General features: G+C 40.4%; 2 long non-coding RNA genes across 2 annotated transcripts in view; both read left to right on the top strand.

Annotated features, from left to right (window-relative positions):
- The window catches only part of LOC309497230, a 179,960-nt gene that overhangs the window by 4,731 nt on the left and 150,870 nt on the right, over positions 1-24,359 (top strand). The gene's annotated exons all lie outside the window — the stretch shown is intronic.
- On the top strand, positions 9,725-12,583 carry LOC309496017. Its single transcript, XR_014204941.1, has 3 exons — positions 9,725-11,397; positions 11,431-11,971; positions 12,403-12,583. It is a non-coding gene; the product is annotated as an uncharacterized lncRNA (long non-coding RNA).

The following is a 24,359-nucleotide window of genomic DNA, read 5'->3' as shown; positions in this document are numbered from 1 at the left end:
ACAGTATGAATTACTGACTGTGAAAAACATGAACTATGGTAATTAGTAGTGATGCCTTCTTTTTTCGTTATATTTTTTGAAGTACATGCATTGTTAGATATCATCATCATCAGCGCCTTCTCTACTTTACTCAATAGCTGCTATTCATCAAAGAGCCTGTTTAACTTTTAACTATAAATGTTCTACTGTCTATAATAAAGTACACAACCAAGCAATGAAAAAAAAACTTGTAATTAAGACCATAACATTGACTTACCTGTCGAGAAGACAGCCAGTACTAACTCTGATAGAAAGTCAGCAAATTCTTTGATAAAGTCTGTATGGTGCCCTGGTGGCCTGTATACAGTAGGCAGCACAAATCTCAAACGTGATTTATCATTTACACTATAGTAGTGCTACATTAAGCACCAACATTTCAAAAGAATTATATTTGAAACTAGACTTCTTAATAATTCTGAAAATATTACTATAAATTACAGCAACACCTCCCCCTTTGCCTTTCAGACGAGGTTCATGTTTATAACAGTAATCTTGAGGGGTGGACTCATTTAAAGTAATGCAATTGTCTGGTTTTAGCCAGGTTTCTGTCAAACACAGCACATCTAGATTATAGTCTGTAATCATATCATTGACAATAAGTGCTTTTGAAGTAAGGGATCTAATATTCAGCAACCCAAGCTTTATCATTTTGCTCATTTGTATTATATCCGTTTTTGGTAACACTTTATAATAACGTTCAGTTGTAAGTAATTTATAAGTGATTAGTTAATGATGAACTAATCATTTACAAAACATTCATAAATGAGTAGCAAATGATATACTAACATTTTATGTATGTTTTGTAAATTGTGTTACAAGTAATTTACAATTGATTAGTTAATGATTAATCATTTACAAAACATGACTAATCATTCATAAATGATTAATTAGTGATATGTTCATTATATGTTTTGTAGATTCAGTTATAAGTCATTTACAATTGATTAGTTAATGATTAACTAATAATTCACTAAACATGACTATGCGTTTCATAAATGTTTAATACATGATGTTATTTTTTTTTTGTATGTTTTGCTCACATCAGGTGCACAGTGGTTAGACTCCATGTGTTTCAGAGAAGACAGCTGTCTATACCCTCACCAGTCAGCACTTACACTGCAGCACACACTACAGTGTTCAACACCTGTTATAGATGTCTAAACGCATGAATAAATCATTTACAACACGTCCCCTAATCTAAAGTGTAAACTATTCATCACTTGTAAATGTCTTACACTTCATTTGTAGATTACCACTTCAAGAATCAAAAAGGCATAAGGTCTGCGAATGTTATCTACGAATGTATATGTAACACATTTACAAGTGATGAATAGTTTACACTTTAGATTAGGGGACGCAGAAAGTGTTGTAAATCATTTACAACACTTTCTGCATCCCCTAATCTAAAGCGTAAACTATTCATCACTTGTAAATGTGTTACATATACCTACAAATGATCTGTACGTGTATTCAAGGCATTTACAACACTTTTTGCACCCTCTAATTGCTACAGTACATATATAAAAAAAAAAAACAAAAAAAAAACATTTATTAAACATTTATGAAACGCATATTCATGTTTTGTATATGACTAGTTAATCATTTACTAATCACATGTAAATGACTTATAACGGAATTTACAAAACATACATAAAATGTTAGTATATCACTTGCTAATCATTTATGAATGTTCTGTAAATGATTAGTTCATCATTAACTAACCACTTATAAATGACTTACAACTGAACGTTATTATAAAGTGTTACCCTGTTTTTTATTTGTTGAACATCAATTAAATGATTACCCTTAAATGGGTTTGGGAGTTACTTTGTATTTCCTAATTCGGGGAACAGACACAGTCTCTATATGATGATATCAAGGTGAAAGAGTCTCTAATGGGATTTATCTGACCTCAGTGACGTGAGACAGCTGGTTTAGCCAGTCTGTCTGACTTGACTTGACATCAACTGTATGGATGGAAAGTGATGCAATTTCTTCCTCTGCAAGTACGTGGAGAAAAGGCTGAGCTTGGCTTTGAAAGCATTTACAGCACTGATCATGTCACTGATTGTCTTACTTTTGCCTTGCAGTTCACAGTTCAAATGATTCAGTTTCCCAGTGATGTCAGTTAGGAAAGCAAGGTCCAGTAGCCACTCAGTGTCCTGAAGCATGGAGGTGTCCTCCCCTCTGGATTCCATGAATACTTTGATTTCACACAAAAGTGATGAAAAACTTTGCAAAATCCTTCCTCTGCTCAGCCATCGAATTTCAGTGTGAAGCAATAGGTCACCATATTCAGCCGACAGCTCCTCCAGAAGTACCTTGAATGACCTGTGCTGTTTCACTTTGGACCGGATGCTGTTAATGATTTTAACGACTGGAGTCATGACGTGATCAAATCCCATCACTTTGGAGCACAGTGCCTTTTGGTGTATAATGCAGTAGAAAACTTTGGGAAATCTGGGTCTCCTCTGCATAGCTGCATTGCTTCACTTTTTCCACATTTTGTAATGTTACAGCCTTATTCCAAAATGGATTAAATTAATTATTTTCCTCAAAATTCTACAAACAATACCTCATAATGACAATGTGAAAGAATTTTGTTTGAAAGCTTTGCAAATTTATTTAAAATAAATAACGTAAAAAATCACATGTACATAAGTATTCACATAAAATCAACATTAAATCTTAAAGAAATAAAATAGACAATGAGACAATTTATGACATACAGTAAGAATATAGATATTTAAGATAAGAATAGAGATATTTAAGATATATAGTTAAGATATTTTTGTCCATGTTGAGATCTCAGATTTTTTTCATTGCCATATCTTAGCTATTCTTGAGCACTGTTTGCGTCCTGCGTTTCCCCACTCAAAGCAAACCATTTACCTCATTTGGTCTGAATAATGAATATAAATGATGAATAATGGATTATTTTTTACTTGTATCTTCATAAATTATTTGTGGGTGTGTGTGTGTGTGCAATGGGCATTTTTTTATGTTTCAGAGAGGATATTCAACTGGTGCAGTGTAATAACTAAGGATCAAAATATACCCTATACAAACACTTGAATGAAAATGCTTATTTGACTGAATAAATTCAGTCAAAATTTATTCAGACACTTTCAACATTCTCACATTATCACAGTTTATTCGCTATAGTTTAGAAAATGGAAAATGGTAATACAATATGCCAAGAACTCAGAGTTATCAAATCAGTTGATATTTCACTGATTTTGGCCATCTTTCTGTTAGACTGTCTCACAAATGAATTAGGTTGAATAGCTGTCAGCTGTTAAATTTAAGTACACAATTAGATAATACCAATTTAGGTCAACCAATTACAAAGCACTGCTTAATTTTGTTCAGTCTGTGGTGTAAAAAGGTCACATTAGCAATTAAATAAAAAACACTTAAGAAAACATAATCAGGTCAAAGTATCTGAATAATTTTTGGTCCCAAATTTGAATCAATTTTACTGGTAGTCCACTGTATGAATTTGTTTGGTATGATATGTCACAGTTTACTTTATTTTGCTATTCTCACTTACATAAACAAACTATAGTGTATAAATATATACTATTTACACCCACTAATAAAAAATATCAAAAATGATACCTGGTGTTTGAATAATTATTGGTTTGACTGTATACAGTACAGCTTATTTGTATCTTCAAGAAGTAAATTATATCACAAATATGAATTGCATTCTCAACAAAAACAGTGGCATTACCCTAGGTGCCTTTACTACCAGAGGTTGTATACAGTCAGCCAATCAGAATAGAGCTTGCCAGATCGAGAAAGTGATGTTGTGTTTCGTGTGTCTACTGTATATGCATCAGCAAATGGACAGTGGACTGTCTGAGGCTGAGATAACAACCACAGTAACACAAGAACGTACGTTAATGTACAACAGCACCAAGAATTCACTTCTTTTTTTATTTTTTATAATAGTGACCCAGCAGCCTCGGACAGCTTGGTGCTTTCATCAGTAGTTCAAACATGCTCATCTTCCTTTCGCAGATCAAAACCGGCAGGACCAGTCCCGTCAGATCAATGTCACACCTGTGTGCCTCTCTCTCTCTCCCTCCATCTGCTCCGGCAAGGCCAGCCGCTGTCAGAAGGGACGATCTGTTGGCCCTATTCCTCGCCTCCCATTCCCCCTCACCCTGTCACATCCTGTTTCCCTCACGGTTGATCAAAAGAACCCCAACGTCAGCGTACAACACAACCCCCAATCTGTGCCGTGATATACACCCGCAGCCAAATGGTGGCCAATGTCATCCCATCATGAGCGCCAACAGTTTGCGCCGAGTGCTCAGTGTAGTCACTGTACACTTCGGAAACACCAACCCAGACATATGTTTGCTTGAGTAACATGAGACTGTGTGTACTGAGGAGATATGAAACGTATTTTCCATTTAGAGTTGCTTAAAAATGTAAAATATATTTTAAAGGTCACCATACATTTTTTTTTTTTTTTTTTTCTCCAGTCCAAATAATGTCCTTGTGAAAAAGATGTACACTTCAGTATACTTTGAATAAAGGTACTTATTACGGAAGTAATATACTTAAGTGTTTTATATACAATTTAATTTACAGTATACTTCTTTTGTTGAAAATAAGGTTAAAATGTACTGCCAAATGCACTATCAAGCATGTATGGTAAAGTAAAATATATAATGTAATTTATATTGAAACTTGTTTGTCAAGTATTTAAATACATTAGAAATTACACATTTGTAATGATGAGGTTGCAATTTAGTATGTTTAAAATATATTAACTTTAAATGTAATATTGAATAACACACCACAGTTAAAATTTTACTCAGTGCTTTACATAAGCTTCAGTATAGTAAACACATCAAAATATATGTACTTATTTAAAGCACAATAAAAGATAATTAAAACATAATGATTTAAAATGTACTTTAAAAATAAAACTTTTAATTTTAAATTATTACAAAGTGCACTATTTAAAACTGTACCTAAGTGTGTTAAGAAACAGTCATGAACATGTACCCTCTGAAAGTACACCTAAGTGGCCTTAAATTTCATTCATATTATATTATCTGCAAGTACAGTTTTTATTTTTATTTTATTTTAAATATCTACTTTCACTATTTGAAATACACTACAAGTGCACTTTCAATACAATTAAGAGTACTTTTTTTCACTTTCTTCTATGGAACAAAAAAGGTGAATTTTCAAAGAAAACGCTGGTTGCTCTTGTCAATATATTAAAAGTGACTTGGGCTGTCAAGCTCTAATTTGCACGCAATATGACAGCTTAGTGAATAAGGATCAACATTTACAGTAAGTTGTTGTTCACTGAAAATAAGTGGCTACAGCAGAAACTTACATGTTCGTCATAGAGCAGTTTTCTGACCTCAGTTTGGCACTTTGAATACAAGCTTGAAACTTTGAATCAAGTCAAAATAACTTTTTGTCAGTCCCCTTCACGTGTATTTTATGACAGTGACAGTGTTAGTTTTTGCAACAACAACAAAAGATTTTTATTTTTGGGTGATTTTTATTTATTTATTCAACTCTAATTATTTTAATAAATTATTTTATTTTAAATGTAATTTTATACTGGCTGAAGATATTTAGTAAGGAAAATAGTTATTTAAAAAAAAAATTTAAAAAAAAATTGACTAGGCTATAATTGGTTGGCCTGTGTTTAGTCTGGCCGGTTTACTTATGGCAGCAATGTGCTTTCTTGCTGTTGCCAGCATGGATTGTATGAATAGCAGAAGATGTTTGTGCAGGTTTTTGGCCTTGAGCTCACATAAAAAGCCAACTGCCCTTGGTAGTGAGGATCAGGGCTCAGAATGGCTCCTATCTCTCCTGCACACAAGCTGTCCAGTTTGGCTGTTCTCATTCCCAGTAACAGTTTATGTCCCAGTTTGGCACAAGAAACTAAATTATTTCTGTGTTCATTCTTTTTAAGCCTGCAATACACTGCCCAGTGTTTCCCTTTTCAACCCTTGTTGGCAGGTGATAATGAAAAACATACTTTTATTTTTATTTTTTTATAGCTGTGAGCAGCATTAAATAATAATTTCACTAAAACTAAGTCATCATTTACTCACTCATGTTGTTGCATATCCATTTCATTTTCTTTGTTAGCTTTATGTGAGCCATTTCTTTCTGCAAATGGAGTGAATTTATTAGAGAAGCATCTACAATAGCTGTCCATATCTGATTGTGTTCCACTGATAAATGTTACAGTAATGTTGAATCTTATAGTGAATGTTTATTTTCTGCTCTAAACTGCTTAAAATCATGTTTGTGTAGAGCAGTACAGGCATTAGACCTTCCTGTGGGATTCTGGTTTGATTATGTTCTTTATCTCAGTTCTCCATCAGAGCATTTGGGATTATTATTGATAGAGCTGTCAGAGTATGTTCACACATTGGTGAGCTAGCATTTCTAAATCTCAACGCAATCCATAAACCTTACTTGTTCAATTCTTACTGACTAATTAAGCTGAAGATTAAAAAAAAAAGAAGAAAAAAAAAAATGAAAAAATGAAATGAAACAGTAGGTCAGCATTTTAATAATACTTTTAGGCTATTATCCTCAACAAACTCGTCTCCATACTGGCGTGACTCCGATCTTCAACCAGATGGAACTGGATAATATTCAGAATGTTCCAATCCGATCTGACTTCTGACCTGTAATGCTGCCTGAATCATAATCATACACTCATTGGCCAGTTATTGGTTCATTGGCCAGATGAGAACTAGCCCTGACTGAGCCTGGTTTCTCCCAAGGTTTTATTGAAGCTATTTTCTCCTGGAAACAAACTTTGTTGCATTATTTTCCTGTTATCACTGTAAAGCTGCTTTGATGCAATCTGTATTGTAAAAAGCGCTATATAAATAAAGGTGACTTGACTTGACTTGACAATGCTTTAGAGTATTGAGACGAATCTTGGCACACCATCAGAAATATGACCTGAGGCTACTTGCAGCATTTTGGCACTACTGCTCAGGATATATATATATATATATATATATATATATATATATATATATATATATATATATATATATATATATATATATATATATATATATATATATATATATATATATATAAAATGCATTGTATAACTTCTGAACAGTAAAAAAAACAACAACAAAAAACAACATTCAGAGCATACCGAGTCGCATGATGGTCATTTTAGGGATCAGCCATTTTGAATTTTGTCGTAAAATGGCATATATCATGTCGTTGATACAAATTATGAATTGAACAATGCTATTAAGTGAACAATGATACTAATTATGCCATATTTTGTCGAAATTGCTGTTCGCCATTGTGAATTAACTTGAAAACCAACTTTTTTCAAACTCCTCCTATACCGTTTGTCCAATTTTCATCAAAATGGGCTCAGAACATTTTCAGATCATGCTGGCAAAAAGTTACTAAAAGATTTTGATAGACCAAACCGTATCTCGAATAACGCATCAACAAAATTGATGGCATGGTGCCAAGTTGAATCTGAGGCAGTTACTCTGCAACGCTTTGGCATATTGACACTAAACTTTGGATGTGTCATTGTCAACTCACACTGATCACACAACATAAATTTGGTAATAGCATAACCTATTGGTCAAAAGTGACACCCAGTTAAAACATATAACTTGTGCTTATTATTATATTCACCTAAAACGTACTCGGTTACCTAATGTAACCTCGGTTCTCTCTAGAAGAGGGAACGAGTATTGCGTAAGTTGCTTACGCTACGGGGAAAGTCCTCTTTTCTCGAGATATGAAGCCAGAAAATTATCCTTAATTTTTGTATTTATTGTCAACGCAGTGCAGCAGCTAAGCAGACGTAGAGCGACTGTCTAGCGCGCTCATTGGCTGCCGCGCGGCAACTGCAGCAGCCACCCACTGAGCCCCGCGTGACGTCACGCCCAATGGGGGCGGGCGCGAGCACCCTCACGCGTCAGAGCCTGCCAGAATGGCCGTGGCTTTAGCGTATAAGGAAGGGCTCGGGGGCTGCTACCCTGGTTTTCATCGACTGAAGCGAAATCAGCTCGAGGCGCGAGCACGGCAGGATACGCAATACTCGTTCCCTCTTCTAGAGAGAACCGAGGTTACATTAGGTAACCGAGTACGTTTTCTTACGAGAGGTTCTCTCGTATTGCGTAAGTTGCTTACGCTACGGGAACTCCTTGTCAACGCAGTGCGCGCAGAGCATCCACTACATGAGTCCCAGGGGAAACCCGGGGAACATAATTAGTGGGAATCAGGTGGCCAGCAACGCGGGCCAACACATGTAGGGGAATACAGAGCGGCGCTGCCGGTCTATATTAAGAACATCAACCCTTATAGTACAGCTCAACCAGCAGAGCTAAGTCACGTGAGAGTAGACTGCGCACGAACACTGTTAGACCAACCCGATCTCACGGGAAAACGTACAAATTCTACGAGGTGGCTTATGCGTACGAATTCATACGACCTGACTCGTACGAATTAGTACGATTTTTGCTAAATCGTACATATTTTACGAATTTGCCAATTCGTATGAATTCATACGAATGACCTACCCCTGACCCCGCGAATTAGTACGAATTAGCCAACTTTTTATCATTCGTACGAATTGGTCGTGAGATAGCGTTGGTTAGACTGATACAATTTTAGCCTGCAAGGCGGGAACTTCCAGGTTGTAAAACCTAACAAATGTAGAGGGGGAGGCCCAGCCTGCCACCATACAAATGTCATGAATAGAAATCCCGCTGGACCAAGCCCACGAAGAGGCCATGCCTCTAGTGGAATGAGCCCTGATGCCCAGAGGGCACTGCAGGTGTTTAGACGCATAAGCTGCTGCGATAGCGTCCACTATCCATCTGGACAGGCTATGTTTCGAGGCGGCGAGACCCTTGGTGCGCCCACCAAACGAAACAAAGAGCTGCTCCGAGCGCCTGAAGGCGGCGGAGCGCGTAGTGTAAACTCTCAGCGCCCTGACAGGGCATAGGAGGTTAACATCGCCCTCGCTACCGGATGCTGGCAGAGCCGATAGAGAGATGACCTGCGCTCTGAAGGGAGTCCCCATCACCTTGGGGACATAACCATGTCTTGGTTTGAGGATGACTTTAGAGTCATTTGGTCCAAACTCGAGACACGCAGCGCTAACAGACAGCGCGTGTAAATCCCCCACACGTTTGACTGATGACAGGGCTATCAGTATAACGGTATTAAGCGACAGGTATTTCAGATCCACGGAGTCTAATGGTTCAAAGGGATGCGTTTTCAGGGCCTCTAGGACCAAAGAGAGATCCCAAATAGGAACCGATGGGGGCCGTGGGGTATTCATCCTCCTGGCTCCTCTGAGGAAGCGGATGATGAGCTCGTTCCTTCCTATTGACTGGCCGCGAGTTGGCACTGCGAACGCTGCAATAGCCGCCACATACACTTTGAGCGTGGAGGGGGACCTGCCCTCGTCCAACAGCTCCTGAAGGAAGCAAAGCACCCACGAAACCCCACAAGTACGTGGGTCTAGATTTTTGTCAGCGCACAGACCATTGCGCGCAGAACACAGACCATTTAGACGCATATAGACTTCTCGTAGAAGGAGCTCTAGACTTAGCACTCTTTAGTGTTCACGACCCCTTCTGGCAAAGCAAAGGGTATCCGTTGATTATCCATGCATGCAGATACCAGCGCTCTGGATGGGGATGCCAAATTGAGCCGCCGGCCTGAGAGAGCAGATCTCTCCTCGCCGGGATCGGCCATGGGGCTACGTGTGACAGCCGCATCAGCTCTGGGAACCAGGTCTGGTTTTCCCATCGCGGGGCTATGAGGAGCACCGAGTGGCACGCTTCCCTGATTCTCTTGATTACCTGTGGTAACAGCGAGATCGGAGGGAAAGCATACAGTGGGAGGCTGGGCCAGGTTTGGGCCAGCGCGTCCTCGTTCTTCGAAAAGAACTTTGGGCAGTGAGCGTTGTCTTTTGACCCGAAAAGGTCGACTTCTGCTCTGCCGAAGAGGCGCCACAGTAGCTGGACTGTCTGAGGATGCAGGGACCATTCTCCCGGGGGAATGTTATCCCTGGACAGTCTGTCTGGGCCGTCGTTCAGGTGGCCCGGCACATGCGCGGCTCTCAGGGAGCGTAGCGAGTGCTGAGCCCACACAAGGAGGCGTACCGTTAGATCGCAGAGATTACTGGATCTGACACCGCCCTGGCGGTTCACATAGGACACCACAAACATGTTGTCCGAACGGACTAGAACGTGGTGACCCCGTATGTATGGGAAAAAGCGCTTCAGCGCGTTCTCGACCGCTTTCATCTCCAGACAGTTTATATGAAGGCTTTTCTCTCAGTCTGACCACAGGCCAAAGACCAGTCTGCCCTCGAAGAGAGCGCCCCAACCTTAGTTGGAGGCGTCCGTCGAGATGACCTTTCGGTACGAGACAGCTCCCATCGTCACTCCTCGCTGGTACCAGCCGGCCGCTAACCAGGGCTCCAGGGCTGAAACGCAGCTCTGAGTCACTCTGATTCGTCTCCCGCCGGAAGCCCAAGCTCGGTGAGGCACTGGATCATTCAGCCAGTGCTGCAGCGGGCGCATACGCAATAAGCCCAGCTGAAGCACTGCTGCAGCTGACGCCATACAACCCAGCATTCTCTGAAATGTTTTCAGAGGAGCGGTGCTGCCCTTCTGGAAAGACGCGGCCAGGTGTCGAACACGGCGCGCGCGCTGTGTCGACAAACGGGCCGTCATAGCCACAGAGTCCAGTTCTATTCCCAGAAAAGAAACTGACTGACTGGGCAGTAATGAGCTCTTGGTCCAGTTGGCCGTAAGACCCAGGCTTTCCAGATGGCTGAGAAGCACTGTCCTGTGAGATATAAGTTCTATCTCTGACTGTGCCAAAATCAGCCAATCGTCCAGACAGTTCAAAATTCGCATACCCCGATATCTCAGGGGAGCGAGAGCCGCGTCCATGCACTTCGTGAATGTACGGGGTGCTAAAGACAGGCCGAACGGAAGGACGGTGTATTGATACACTTGACCCTCGAAGGCGACTCTCAAGAATGGCCTGTGACGGGGTACTATGCGAATCTGAAAGTATGCGTCTTTCAGATCGAGAGAAACAAACCAGTCCCTCGGGTGAATTTGTGTGAGTATCTGTCTGGTTGTGAGCATTTTGAACGGTCTTCTCATGAGAGCTTTGTTCAAATATCTCAGGTCTAAGATAGGTCTTAGAGCTCCGTCCTTCTTGGGTATGAGGAAGTAACGGCTGTAAAAGCCTGACTCGCTCAGAGAAGGAGGTACCGGTTCTGTGGCCCCTTTGCACAGTAGTTTCGTTATTTCTGCACGAAGTAGGTGTGCTACTTCCGTATTCACTGTCGTCTCGGTCCGTGCTTGAAAGCGCGGGGGACGGCGAGCGAACTGCAGTGAATAGCCCTGTTTTACTGTGCTCAGCACCCATTCTGATACACCTGAAATAGCTTCCCATGCTTCTGCATGTACAGCTAAGGGCAGAATGGCCTCCGGGTTTTGATGGCCGCAATTCGTGGGCTCGATAACCTGACTCAGAGGTACAAGCGCGGAGCGCGCGCTCTCGGTGCTTGGATACGGCGGCTCGCTGACAGCGATGGCTGGTCGTTTTACACACGATGTCCCGGTTGCTTTGGACAGGGAACATTTTGTGGGAAAACCGGGACGCGCGAGCAGCGCCGGGGGTAAAGTGTTTGTCAGTAAGTGTGAGCGCTCGTGAGCGGGCACAGGACTTACATTTATAACCTGACCGGTGAGAGGTAACTTTGGCCGTGTGATATAGCGGGCAGTGAGTAGGTGTGGGCACGGGTTCGTGGGCACATTTCCTACTTTTAATACTCGAGCGGCATTTGCCAGCTTTATGAGAGTGGGCTCTGTGAGAGACACGGGGGTTATCGTGCTTGTGTGTAGGGGTGAACACTGAGAAGTGGGCACATTTTCTACACTTAAAACACCAACGGCGTGAGCCAGATAACCAGGCATTACACTCTTTTTGAGATTTCTCTGGGTCGTCGTGAAAACGGCGGCTGCGTGCAGGCGAGCGGGTAGTATTACCGGCTCGTTGGCTGCCAAATACACTTCTGCAGTAGTCTTTCCTAAGGGGACTGACAAAGCAGATGTGTTGTGTTTATCAGTAAGCGTAGGAGCTCACAGGCGGACACAAGACTTACAACATAGCCGGTGTGTGTCGGCTTTATAGGTTTTGTCCCCTGGGATAAGTGTAGCAGAGCGGGCAGTGTTTTGTGAGCACATTTCCTACATTCAACACTCAAGCGGCTTATTCCAGCTCTAGAGTGGGCTCTGCATGAGTGAATGACACAGGGGGAACTGTGCTTGTGTGTAGGGGTGAACACTGGGAAGCGGGCACATTTTCTACACTCAAGACACCATCGGCGTGAGCCGGATAACCAGAATTGTACTCTTATGAGATTTCTCTGGGTTGCCGTAGAAACGGTGTTTGGGTGCAGGCGAGCGGGTTGTGCAACGCGCTCATTGGCTGCAAAATACACATCTGCAGTCGCCTTCTTAAGGGCCGAAATGCTTTGAAGGCTCATATGTTTAGACGCTCATAAATACTCGAGCACCATCCTGAGAGCGGGAGGGTGCGAGAGGCGGGTTCGCTTCCTGTATGTAGAAAGCTGGCCGCGAGCTCGGAGAAGCAAACAGCATGATTTTTATCTGCCGCCAGAGCCAGGATTCGAACACGGGTCTCTGGCACGAAAGCCTAAGATTTCGCCACTGAGCCACAGGGGGAAAACACATAAGCTTTCGGTTAGCGCGAGCATATAAGAGAGCGTCATCATGTTCTGTGTCGGCGTTTGTTTGCAGGCGTGCATGTATTATAACAGGCTCGTTTACTGCAATATTGATATTTCCAGTCGCCTGAACTTAAGAGGAGACTGAGAAATGCGTGAGAAATGGAGGTTGGTCCGGCCTCGGCGGGACTAACACTCTCTTTCCTCCTTTCGCCGGTGAGTAACGCACGCGAACGGGGCGCGGGGGCGGGGTAGCTTTCTTGTAACGTAAAGAAAGCTAGTCCCGTGACCGTCCGCTTCTGACATCCCTTGTGGACGGCACAGTTTGAGCGGCACAAGCAAAGGGAGAGAGAGCAGGAAGAGGGGCGAGTAGCCAGAGAGCGTCATCATGTTTTGCGTCAGTGTTTGTTTGCAGGCGTGCATGTAATATAACAGGCTCGTTTACTGCAATATTGATATTTCCAGTCGCCTGAACTTAAGAGGAGACTGAGAAATGCGTGAGAAATGGAGGTTGGTCCGGCCTCGGCGGGACTAACACTCTCTTTCCTCCTTTCGCCGGTGAGTAACGCACGCAAACGGGGCGCGGGGGCGGGGTAGCTTTCTTGTAACGTAAAGAAAGCTAGTCCCGTAACCGTCCGCTTCTGACATCCCTTGTGAACGGCACAGTTTGAGCGGCACAAGCAAAGGGAGAGAGAGCAGGAAGAGGGGCGAGTAGCCAGAGAGCGTCATCATGTTTTGCGTCGGTGTTTGTTTGCCGGCGTGCATGTAATATAACAGGCTCGTTTACTGCAATATTGATATTTCCAGTGACGCGCGAGGGCGGGGTAGCTTTCTTGTAACGTAAAGAAAGCTAGCCCCGCGACCGTCCGCTTCTGACAACCCTTGTGAACGGCGCAGTTTGCGCGGCACAAGCAAAGGGAGAGAGAGCAGGAAGAGAGTGACGCGGGCGAACGGGGCGCGAAGGCGGGGTAGCTTTCTTGTAACGTCAAGAAAGCTAGCCCCGTGACCGTCCGCTTCTGACATCCCTTGTGAACGGCGCAGTTTGCGCGGCTTGAACAGAGGGAGAGAGAGCGGGAAGAGTGCGAGGCATTTGAAACAACGCCTCGGAGGAAATTTCTCTTTTAGAAGAAGAGAGAGTGTGTGTCGCAGCGGCGAACACACACAGCAGAAGGAGGATATGACGCCGGATAGCGTAGCAGGCACGGATGGCTGAAGGCAGCGAAGAATCGTCCGGCTTCCTCAGGCGCTGTCCTCTGCTTGCCCTGTCGCTTGTTTCGACGGCAGCGGCTTCTCTCAAAGATCCAGCGATGCGGAGAGCTTCGCTGAAGAGATGAAAATCAGGGTAGCAGCCCCCGAGCCCTTCCTTATATACGCTAAAGCCACACCCATTCTGGCCCCCATACACTAAAGGACGGACGGACGGACACAAAAACATATTTTAAAGACTTATTAACTCATTTTTTTCCCTAAGGTCTCTGATACATTATGTATCTTGTGATTACACCCATTCTGTGATTAGCAGGTTAACCTCAGGGCATTTTCAATAGAATATAAATATAGTCGTCAGTGTAGATGCTCAAGAAGTCAAACAATAACTTCAACACTGTAACAATGGTGATGCAGAAAATATCTCTGGAAGAACTAAAGGTCTTTTAGGACTGTATGGAATTATTCAAATGAGAATTATAGGCAAACAACACTAACACTGCTGACATGCAATATACCAGAAAAAAATATTACAGACTTATAGAAGAGAGTGTTGTGTGTGAGAGAGGGATATGAGTTTTACAGCTCTGAGCCTCATTAATCATTATTAAGTGAATGAAATGATATTTTCATGGTGGTGATTATGTCATATTATCTAGTTTAACTGATTAATGTGCTCATGACAGAGCAATTCTTTAGATGTCAAAAACTAAAATCCTTCTCAACCTTTTTGATGAACGTCTTCATTGTAAAAATGTAAACACTTGTTTTATTCTTTGTTAAGCAAGACCCCAAATTTACTCTATATTAAAATCACTTTTAAAGAGCTGCACAGTTAATTATAAAAGTAAAAAAAAAAAAGAACAAAGAAAACAATTTCAACTGTCACCATCGTGAAAAGTGTGAATTAGTCCAGAGATGTCCGTTGTCTTCATGCATTATCAGAGAAATTAAAATCGGTAATGGCCACCAGTCCTAGTGAGTTAGAAGCAGTCTGATGCTCAAAAATATGTCATATTTCTATATAAGATAATTATGTTAAAAGGTATGTATAATTCTTAAAATATCCCACTTCACTTGTGTATGTGTGGAGTTTAATGCGTGGGAATCATCTCTAAATATAAAACATACACTCATGAGCACACACACACACACACACACACACACACACACACACACACACACACACACACACACACACACACACACACACACACACACACACACACACACACACAGTTTCACTGTTGATGCTTTTTTTTTTCCCAAGTAGTTGCCAAGCAGTTTTTCTGAGTGTCTCAGCTTGTGAATGGTTGAGATTAGACTTTATGAAGATCATCACACACTTCAAAATCATCTGACTTGCAAATCGCTTTGGGAATTACATCTCTGAAGGTGTGAATCACGAGGGAATTACTGTTAGTTATCATTTAGTATCATAGTGAACAAAATTCCAGGTTTAAAAGAGCTGTTTTGTTCGATGTAAATCAAAGCAAAATAAGTAATTCTTAAAATAAAATAAAAACACATGGGGACAGTTTTTGAATCTAAACCTTTTGTGTGTGTGTGTGTGTGTGTGTGTGTGTGTGTGTGTGTGTGTGTGTGTGTGTGTGTGTGTGTGTGTGTGTGTGTGTGTGTGTGTGTGTGTGTGTGTGTGTGTGTGTGTGTGTGTGTGGTTGCCAGCTTCAGCATAGGAAAACAAAATTACACTCTCACATTCTTCATAGGAAAATTAGGATAATTGTTACTTTAAAAGAGCAATATTTACCTGATTTAACCCATTAAAATATTGGTGGTAAAATGTATGTATTTAGCTTCTAAATAATGTTGTTGGATTTGAATAAAAAGATGTTACCATTTTTGCAGTGTACCATATGTCATGTTGATGTCTATGTCTTCAGCTGTATATACAAATAAATATCTTCTTGACTGAATTAAATGCTAAACTGAATCTGAAACAGTCACTGTTTCTTACTGAAAGTTGTAAAAAATAATAATGTTAATGTAATACTGAAGTGTTGTGTATAAGTGTAGTGATAAATATTGGTAACACTTTATTTTACAGTGTCATTGTTACACATGTTACATTGTGCATAACTACATGCAGCTAACCCCAAACCAACCATATTTTAACCCTATTCTTATAATAAGTACATGCCAATTAATATTACTCAGTACTTAAATGTAATTACACTTTAACAAGGACACGTTAACAGAAAATATAGTGTAACCTAAATATTATATACTTTTATTGTATTTATAGCTTAATAAATGAGAATTATGTGTTTAAAGCTACAGTATAAGTTTACATTTATTAATGCATTAATGTTCCATTTAATTACATGTTCTTATAATCATATTGATTGACATTGTGCCTCATTCTTCCTGTGTTTCATAGATTTAGAAGCCTATATGGACTATACGCTCCAAAAAATAAAATAAAAAAAAATTAAAAAAAATTGCAGATGAAAGAAATTTGAGGAATAAACTTGTTTTATTCCAAATGCATACAATGAGTAAACCACTTATTGTAAGACACCCTTGATCATTATTTTATTATGGAATAGAACTGAACAATGCAATTGAAGAATAAAAACTGGATCAGACTAAAACACAGAACCACAATGATTGGGATCCAAACCATGATTCAACCAATGACAATGAATTAGCTGATAAAGGACCCTGCTGAGGTGGAAGTTAAATTTCCCTCAAAAAAAGAGGTTTAAAACGGTAGAGCGTCAGGTGAAAATGTTATCAGGGTGAGCCCAGAGGTGAAGAAGATAGGGCACTGTCCCATGTTGAAGATATAAAGTCTAGGTTTGGATTGTTTTTTAAAGAAATCAATACAGAAATCCCATCAGCCTGGAATGAAGGACAGTGTTATAAGAGAAATTCTTCCTGGAGGAGTTTAGGAGACCTCAGGTGTCTGCCGCTCACAGCAACTAGCTCTGACAAAAACAAAAGATGTCAACTTGATGCCTCAAGGGATGTGAGAGGAAATACAAAATAGCATAATGTGGCATAATAATACCACATTTGTAAGGCTCACGAGACATTAATGCGCCTTGACATTGACATGCAAATGCAAATAAATAAGGTGGTTTGGTTCATCTTGATTGAATTGACGATTTTTGCATAGCATATCAGCTTCAGACAAGTAAAGTCTGTGTAAATACATATGAAAGAAATAGTTCTGTAATAACAGTTTTATAAACAGATTAGTCTACAAATTAAATTTTTTAACCAGTCTATGGAGGAAAAAAACTTTATTTTGATGGTCCCAGTTAGATATTCTGTTGACATTAAGTCATAACGTTAGGGGTAGGGTTAAGGTTGGTCAAAAAGGGGTTAGGATTGGTAGAATAAGTCGACGTGTACTTGCAAGTAGAATGTCTGCTGGGGGACCGTCAAAATAAAGTGTTTTCATTTTAGTTTTAATCAGTCTATGGGACAAAACAAGAACTTTGCATCGAGTTATGTATACAATACTGAATGTTGTAATCAGTTATGAATGATTTCTACAGCTATATGAATAGCAGACACAAGGTAAATGCATTATACACTCACCTAAAGCATTGGTTCCCAACCTGGGGTCCGCGCCCCCCTCAGGGGGGCGCCAGAGTTCACAGGGGGGGCGCGGGAGTGGATATGCTTTGAGGTGAATAAAGATGCATAAAATGTTCCACTAATAATTGTATATAAAAAAAAAATTTCAACGTTTTAAAAAAATCATATGCTTACAATGCCGATTTCAATTACAATTTCGTTATTTCAAATGTAGGAGCGTTGCGCGTGGCAAGCGCGCTCATAAAGTAAGAGACGCCAGCGCGACCACAACATTGCCCAACATCAAATGGCAAACGTAATGCAAGCGGAACGAAACTGCTCGTTATTGTGTGGTTGAAGGACCGTTTAAAGCAGCGCGAGCCGATCGTGATCATGCGACACTGTTACAACACAGCGCTAATAAGAGATCCAGTAAAGAAAGCATTTGAATTCGCCACAGAAGTAATAACATCGCTGCGAGATCTAGTGAGAAACATTCACATTTCTCCGTTATTAACGGATCAAACAGCGCTGACGTGGAAACCAGGAAGAAACATTGTGCCATGAATGAACTATCCATTGTCCACAGATCTGCAACATTTACCATGGATTTACTGTAGTAACACTAACTGCACCCATGGAAGTTTGGCAGGAATAGTAGGCTATTATGCCTTCAAGTAACATTACGTCGGTTTTATTTTGACATTATGAATACAATTGCTGCCATCAAATGTTAATCTGAAATCAAATAAACCTTTGTTTATAAGTACTACAATATTACATTAAATTTTTTCCAAGGAGCTGTTTTGTTTTATATGCTCATACGAAGAGTGAATTATAGCTCTAGAACTGCTCAAAGTAAAAAAATATCATACTTTATGATGTTAGTTTTAATATAAAAAAGAATTAAAAAAATGAAATAAAGGAAATTTCTCTGGCATTTATTTCTTTTTGCTGTATCAAAAACGTACCGAACCGAACCGTGACACAAGTGTATCATATCGAACCGAACCGTGATTTTTGTGAACCGTTACACCCCTAATATATATATATATATATATATATATATATATATATATATATATATATATATATATACACACATATATATATATATATATATATATATATATATATATTAGGGGTGTAACGGTTCACAAAATTCACGGTTATATATATATACACACACATATATATATATATATATATATATATATTAGGGGTGTAACGGTTCACAAAATTCACGGTTCGGTTCGAAATGATACACTTGTGTCACGGTTCGGTTCGGTACGTTTTTGATACAGCAAAAAGAAATAAATGCCAGAGAAATTTCCTTGATTTCATTTTTTTTATTCTTTTTTATATTAAAACTAACATCATAAAGTATGATATTTTTTTACTCACGGACTGTTAAATATGTACATGGGGGGGGGGGCCCAAGGAAACAGGTTGGGAACCACTGACCTAAAGGATTACAACGCATTCTCATCCTTGGGCGTCATAATACTGACGCTTTTGACATTTCGTCTACATCGAACGCACATGGCACCCTTTAGCGTCAATATGAGACGCACAGAGCTTTGTTCGGTTATGGGTAGGTTTAGGCCTAGTGTAGGGATAGGGTTAGACCGCTAGGAGGCGCCTTCTGGCCCATTTCTATCTGCGTCTCATATTGACGCTAAAGGGTGCCATGTGCGTTCGATGTAGACGAAATGTCAAAAGCGTCAATATATGACGCCCTAGGATGAGAACGGGCTGAGGATTATTAGGAACACCTGTTCAATTTCTCATTAATGCAATTATCTAATCAACCAATCACATGGCAGTTGATTAGATGCATTTAGGGGTGTGGTCCTGGTCAAGACAATCTCCTGAACTCCAAACTGAATGTCAGAATGGTAAAGAAAGGTGATTTAAGCAATTTTGAGCGTGGCATGGTTGTTGGTGCCAGACGGGACTGTCTGAGTATTTCACAATCTGCTCAGTTACTGGGATTTTCACGCACAACCATTTCTAGGGTTTACAAAGAATGGTGTGAAAAGGGAAAAACATCCAGTATGCGGCAGTCCTGTGGGCGAAAATGCCTTGTTGATGCTAGAGGTCAGAGGAGAATGGGCCGACTGATTCAAGCTGATAGAAGAGCAACTTTGACTGAAATAACCACTCGTTACAACCGAGGTATGCAGCAAAGCATTTGTGAAGCCACAACACGCACAACCTTGAGGCGGATGGGCTACAACAGCAGAAGACCCCACCGGGTACCACTCATCTCCACTACAAATAGGAAAAAGAGGCTACAATTTGCACGAGCTCACCAAAATTGGACAGTTGAAGACTGGAAAAATGTTGCCTGGTCTGATGAGTCTCGATTTCTGTTGAGACATTCAGATGGTAGAGTCAGAATTTGGCGGAAACAGAATGAGAACATGGATCCATCATGCCTTGTTACCACTGTGCAGGCTGGTGGTGGTGGTGTAATGGTGTGGGGGATGTTTTTTTGGCACACTTTAGGCCCCTTAGTGCCAATTGGGCATCGTTTAAATGCCACGGCCTACCTGAGCATTGTTTCCCACCATGTCCATCCCTTTATGACCACCATGTACCCATCCTCTGATGGCTACTTCCAGCAGGATAATGCACCATGTCACAAAGCTCGAATCATTTCAAATTGGTTTCTTGAACATGACAATGAGTTCACTGTACTAAAATGGCCCCCACACAGTCACCAGATCTCAACCCAATAGAGCATCTTTGGGATGTGGTGGAACGGGAGCTTCGTGCCCTGGATGTGCATCCCACAAATCTCCATCAACTGCAAGATGCTATCCTATCAATATGGGCCAACATTTCTAAAGAATGCTTTCAGCACCTTGTTGAATCAATGCCACATAGAATTAAGGCAGTTCTGAAGGCGAAAGGGGGTCAAACACAGTATTAGTATGGTGTTCCTAATAATCCTTTAGGTGAATGTATGTACAAATGGACCTCAACTAGTAACTAGTAACTACCTTAACTTGTTCGTATTAAGTACATGTATTCCTAAATTGTATTTAGATTATAGTTTGCATATTTTAATAATGACAACATTTTACTCTTCCTTTTTAGGTACCTATGCAGGATTAATTCTAGAGGTGAGGAAAACAATTTTCATTTAGTTAATTTATTCAATTATTCTTTCTTTCGAAATGTCTTTTTCAAAAAAAGCTTTTAGTACAACTTAGTGGCAAGTCACAGTATATGCTTTGTAAACAGGTGTGAAAGATGAAATCATAATAATTTTGACAAAGTTTGACAATAATCATAATAATTGCAGGATAAAAATTACACTCTCCCCTGACTGAAAATTAAGCCAGAGGTCGTTATTGTTTCAAACTCTTGACTTAGTGTAGTTTCAGAATAATTATGAAGCCTTAAACAGCACACTCTCATTTTCATTTAATTTTGCAGGATTTTCATTGAACCTTTAAACCTGAAAGTCCATATGTTTCTTTTACCCTCTCATTGATTCAGTTTTCCTCTTCCCGTCAGTGAACATCAAACAGAAGCTTTGCTCAGGAGGTCTGCCCACACCCTGAAGCCACTCTTGATCTTTGTCTGAGCGTGCGTGTTTGACAACTTACAAATGAACCTGACCTCTTCCTCTCTAGACCCAGAGTCTCTCTCTCACACCCTGCAGTGATGCAGAGCCACAGCGTCTGTCATCATAAAAGCCTCTTCTCGCTCTCTCACCCCACGGATCACGTATCGACCCTCTTCTACAGAAGGCAGGGAGCGTGACCCCTGTATTTTTTCAATGGAGTCTGACATTTGACCTCTCCACTGCCCTTCTGCATGGTGGGAAAGAAAAGCTAGAAGAGTGTCTACTTCTTAAAAAATATACTTTATACCCATTTATTATACTGAAAGATCTGTTTTAATATCCCTATTGCAGACAGTTTAAACCAGCCTAAGGTGATTAGTTGGTCTTTCAGTCTGGCCAAATTGGTTAGGCTTGTCTGCTTTGCTGTTTTTAAAGGGATACTTGTCATCTGGTCAATCTAGGATACCAGCTGGCCAACCAGTTAAACCAGCTAAACATCAACTTGAAAAGACTATGGGAGCAACTATAAAACATCTTAATTATCTAAAGACCTGAAAACCAATTTAGACTGGTTTAAGATGATTGATTTGATAACCACTTGAGAAATGTATAAACATGTATCCAATTTTCCCATCTCCTGATTTTCCTTTTATAGGGTTTGGCCTATATATTAATTCAAACTCTTTTGGATTAATGTTTCATAATTGCATACTATGGATAACTAAAATCACATATGTAGCATGTTTGGTATCTACGAACTCCAATTTTCGTTCCCTATTTGTTCATTTACATTGCATTTGACTAACTCTGTGACACATTAGTATTATAAGACGTTTGGAGGTTCTTCACCCAATCAAATTACATATGCAAATGCCCTGCTAGAACACAAAGGATCTTATAATTTCCCTCCAAAAGAACAACTTCTTATTGGCTCACACACCTCTAGAGGGTGTGGCATCTTCACACTTTAATAGATCACTGATCACAAGATCACCCAGTTTTTTTTTTTTTTGAGAAATTCTGACGTGAAGATGATGCTGAGCTAGAAATCTTCCAAGGACCCCAAAGTTTGTGCCAGGCTGCAGCGTTGTCTTTCCATTCACCAAAGATCCTCTGAGTTCAATTGGTTCTTTCACATCAAGACAACATCAGCAAAGATAATAATTAATAATAATTCATTACATTTATATAGCGCTTTTCTCTGCACTCAAAGCGCTTTACATAGAAAGGGGGAATCTCCTCAACCACCACCAATGTGCAGCATCCACTTGGATGATGCGACGGCAGCCATATTGCGCCAGAACGCCCACCACACACCAGCTTACTGGTGGAGAGGAGACAGTGATGAAGCCAATCGGTATATGGGGATGATTAGGAGGCAATGATGGACAGAGGCCACTGGGCAAATTTGGCCAGGATGCCGGGGTTACACCCCTACTCTTTCGAAAGACATCCTGGGATTTTTAATGCCCACAGAGAGTCAGGACCTCGGTTTAACGTCTCATCCGAAGGACGGTGCTCTTTGACAGTATAGTGTCCCCGTCACTATACTGGGGCATTAGGACCCACACAGACCACAGGGTGAGCACCCCCTGCTGGCCTCACTAACACCTCTTCCAGCAGCAACCTGGTTTGGGGCAAGATCAACTGGGGCCAGAACAAATTGCATCAGGACAGTTTTATTCAAATGGGTGAGACATGCAAGTTTCAAACTTAGTCTCAGTATTAAATAAATTAAGTATCTCTACCCCTCAAGGGTGTGAACTAAACTAATGGTTTGCTCAAGGCTTTTGATCTGCTGAATTTCAAACAATGCTACAACTTCTTGCTTTCCTGTATTCTGATTCAGCTCTCTTTCCCTTGGTAAACTGTATGCATGTATTAGATTAGTCTAAGTGTTTAGTCTAGTTAATAACATCTTGTTCGTGTCACTTGTAAAGTTGTTTGTTGTTTTGCTCATAACTGGAGTCCCTAATCATGCAGATTTTGACTACATGCTCTCAGTATACTGTACAGTAAGAAAGTTATTTCCCATACCCCAGAAATGAAAATGTCTTAGAATGAATGTATAATTAATACTGAGCGTTTGCTGGACGAACAGATTAGTTGATTGTTGTAAACATTTTGCTACATCAAGTTAGTTATATTAACTAATCCAAATATTTCTAATTAATTATAATGAGTTATAATTAATTATTCATATTTCCCTTGAGCTTATTTGCTACAACAGGGTGCAAGAAATACGAGGGAACAAGGTAAGTCTTGACTCATAATGCTTTATCTTGGGAATAAGTCACATACCAAAGTCAAGTTTTTAAACGTCAAGTTACTTCCAAAAGGTGATAACTCTAATTTGATCGCTACCGTAGTCATCAGTGTTTATATCCGAACTGTAAACTTTTATCCCAGTGATTCTGTGATATTGTAACACAGAAATAATGATACTGTGTATTTGAAAAGACCACAGATTTTGTGAAGCTGTTTCTTATCTATACATGACTTTGGGTCAGCGGCAGTGCCAACGCAGATTTGAATGTTCTGCTGATATCGTAATCGTGCCAGAAAGACAGACAGACAGAAGACAGGGGTCAGAACCCATGACATAGTTGAAAAGGAACTCTCACATGATGCTGAGGACATCCCAATGACAAGGGAAGTTATACAATTTCTGTAGCTCTGGAAATGCTTCTTTGAGGCTGACAGGTCCTTTTCACCAAATTGTTTGTTAGGCATAGGTTTTGCAACCAGAATTCCATTTGCCAGACCTACGCTATTAGCTGTGCTAGCAAGCAAATGTAGAGGGCTCAACAATGTGGCATCTAGAAATGCATTAGACGTTGGCACAATACAAGATGAGTCAACCTTTTTTTGTGAAAAATCTACCTCCCATTTCAAAAATGGCCCAGTCGAGAATAGAAAGCATGGATCTCTTCAGAGACAGACTGGGAAGTATTGTAGAATTACCACAGTCAGTGTGGCCCACTGTGGAATACACAACACTGTCATCTAGTTGTGTATTCAGTGTCTGTCTCTTGGAAGGGTGTAAATCACCACGTCTTAAAATTCATCTCAAAGAATTGCCATTAGGGACTCCAAGGATGCACTGACAACCTCACCAACGATCTAAGACTGGAAAATAGCATTAGCTAATTTCAGGAGACCGACAAGAAATGTCCCTATTAAAAAAAAAAAAAAAAAAAAAAAAAAAGGCCT

Source organism: Leuciscus leuciscus, assembly GCF_965113295.1.
Source record: "Leuciscus leuciscus genome assembly, chromosome: 4".
Classification (NCBI taxonomy): Eukaryota; Metazoa; Chordata; class Actinopteri; order Cypriniformes; family Leuciscidae; genus Leuciscus; species Leuciscus leuciscus.
Note: the sequence above shows the minus strand (reverse complement) of the source record. Positions and strands in the feature narration are given on the sequence as shown.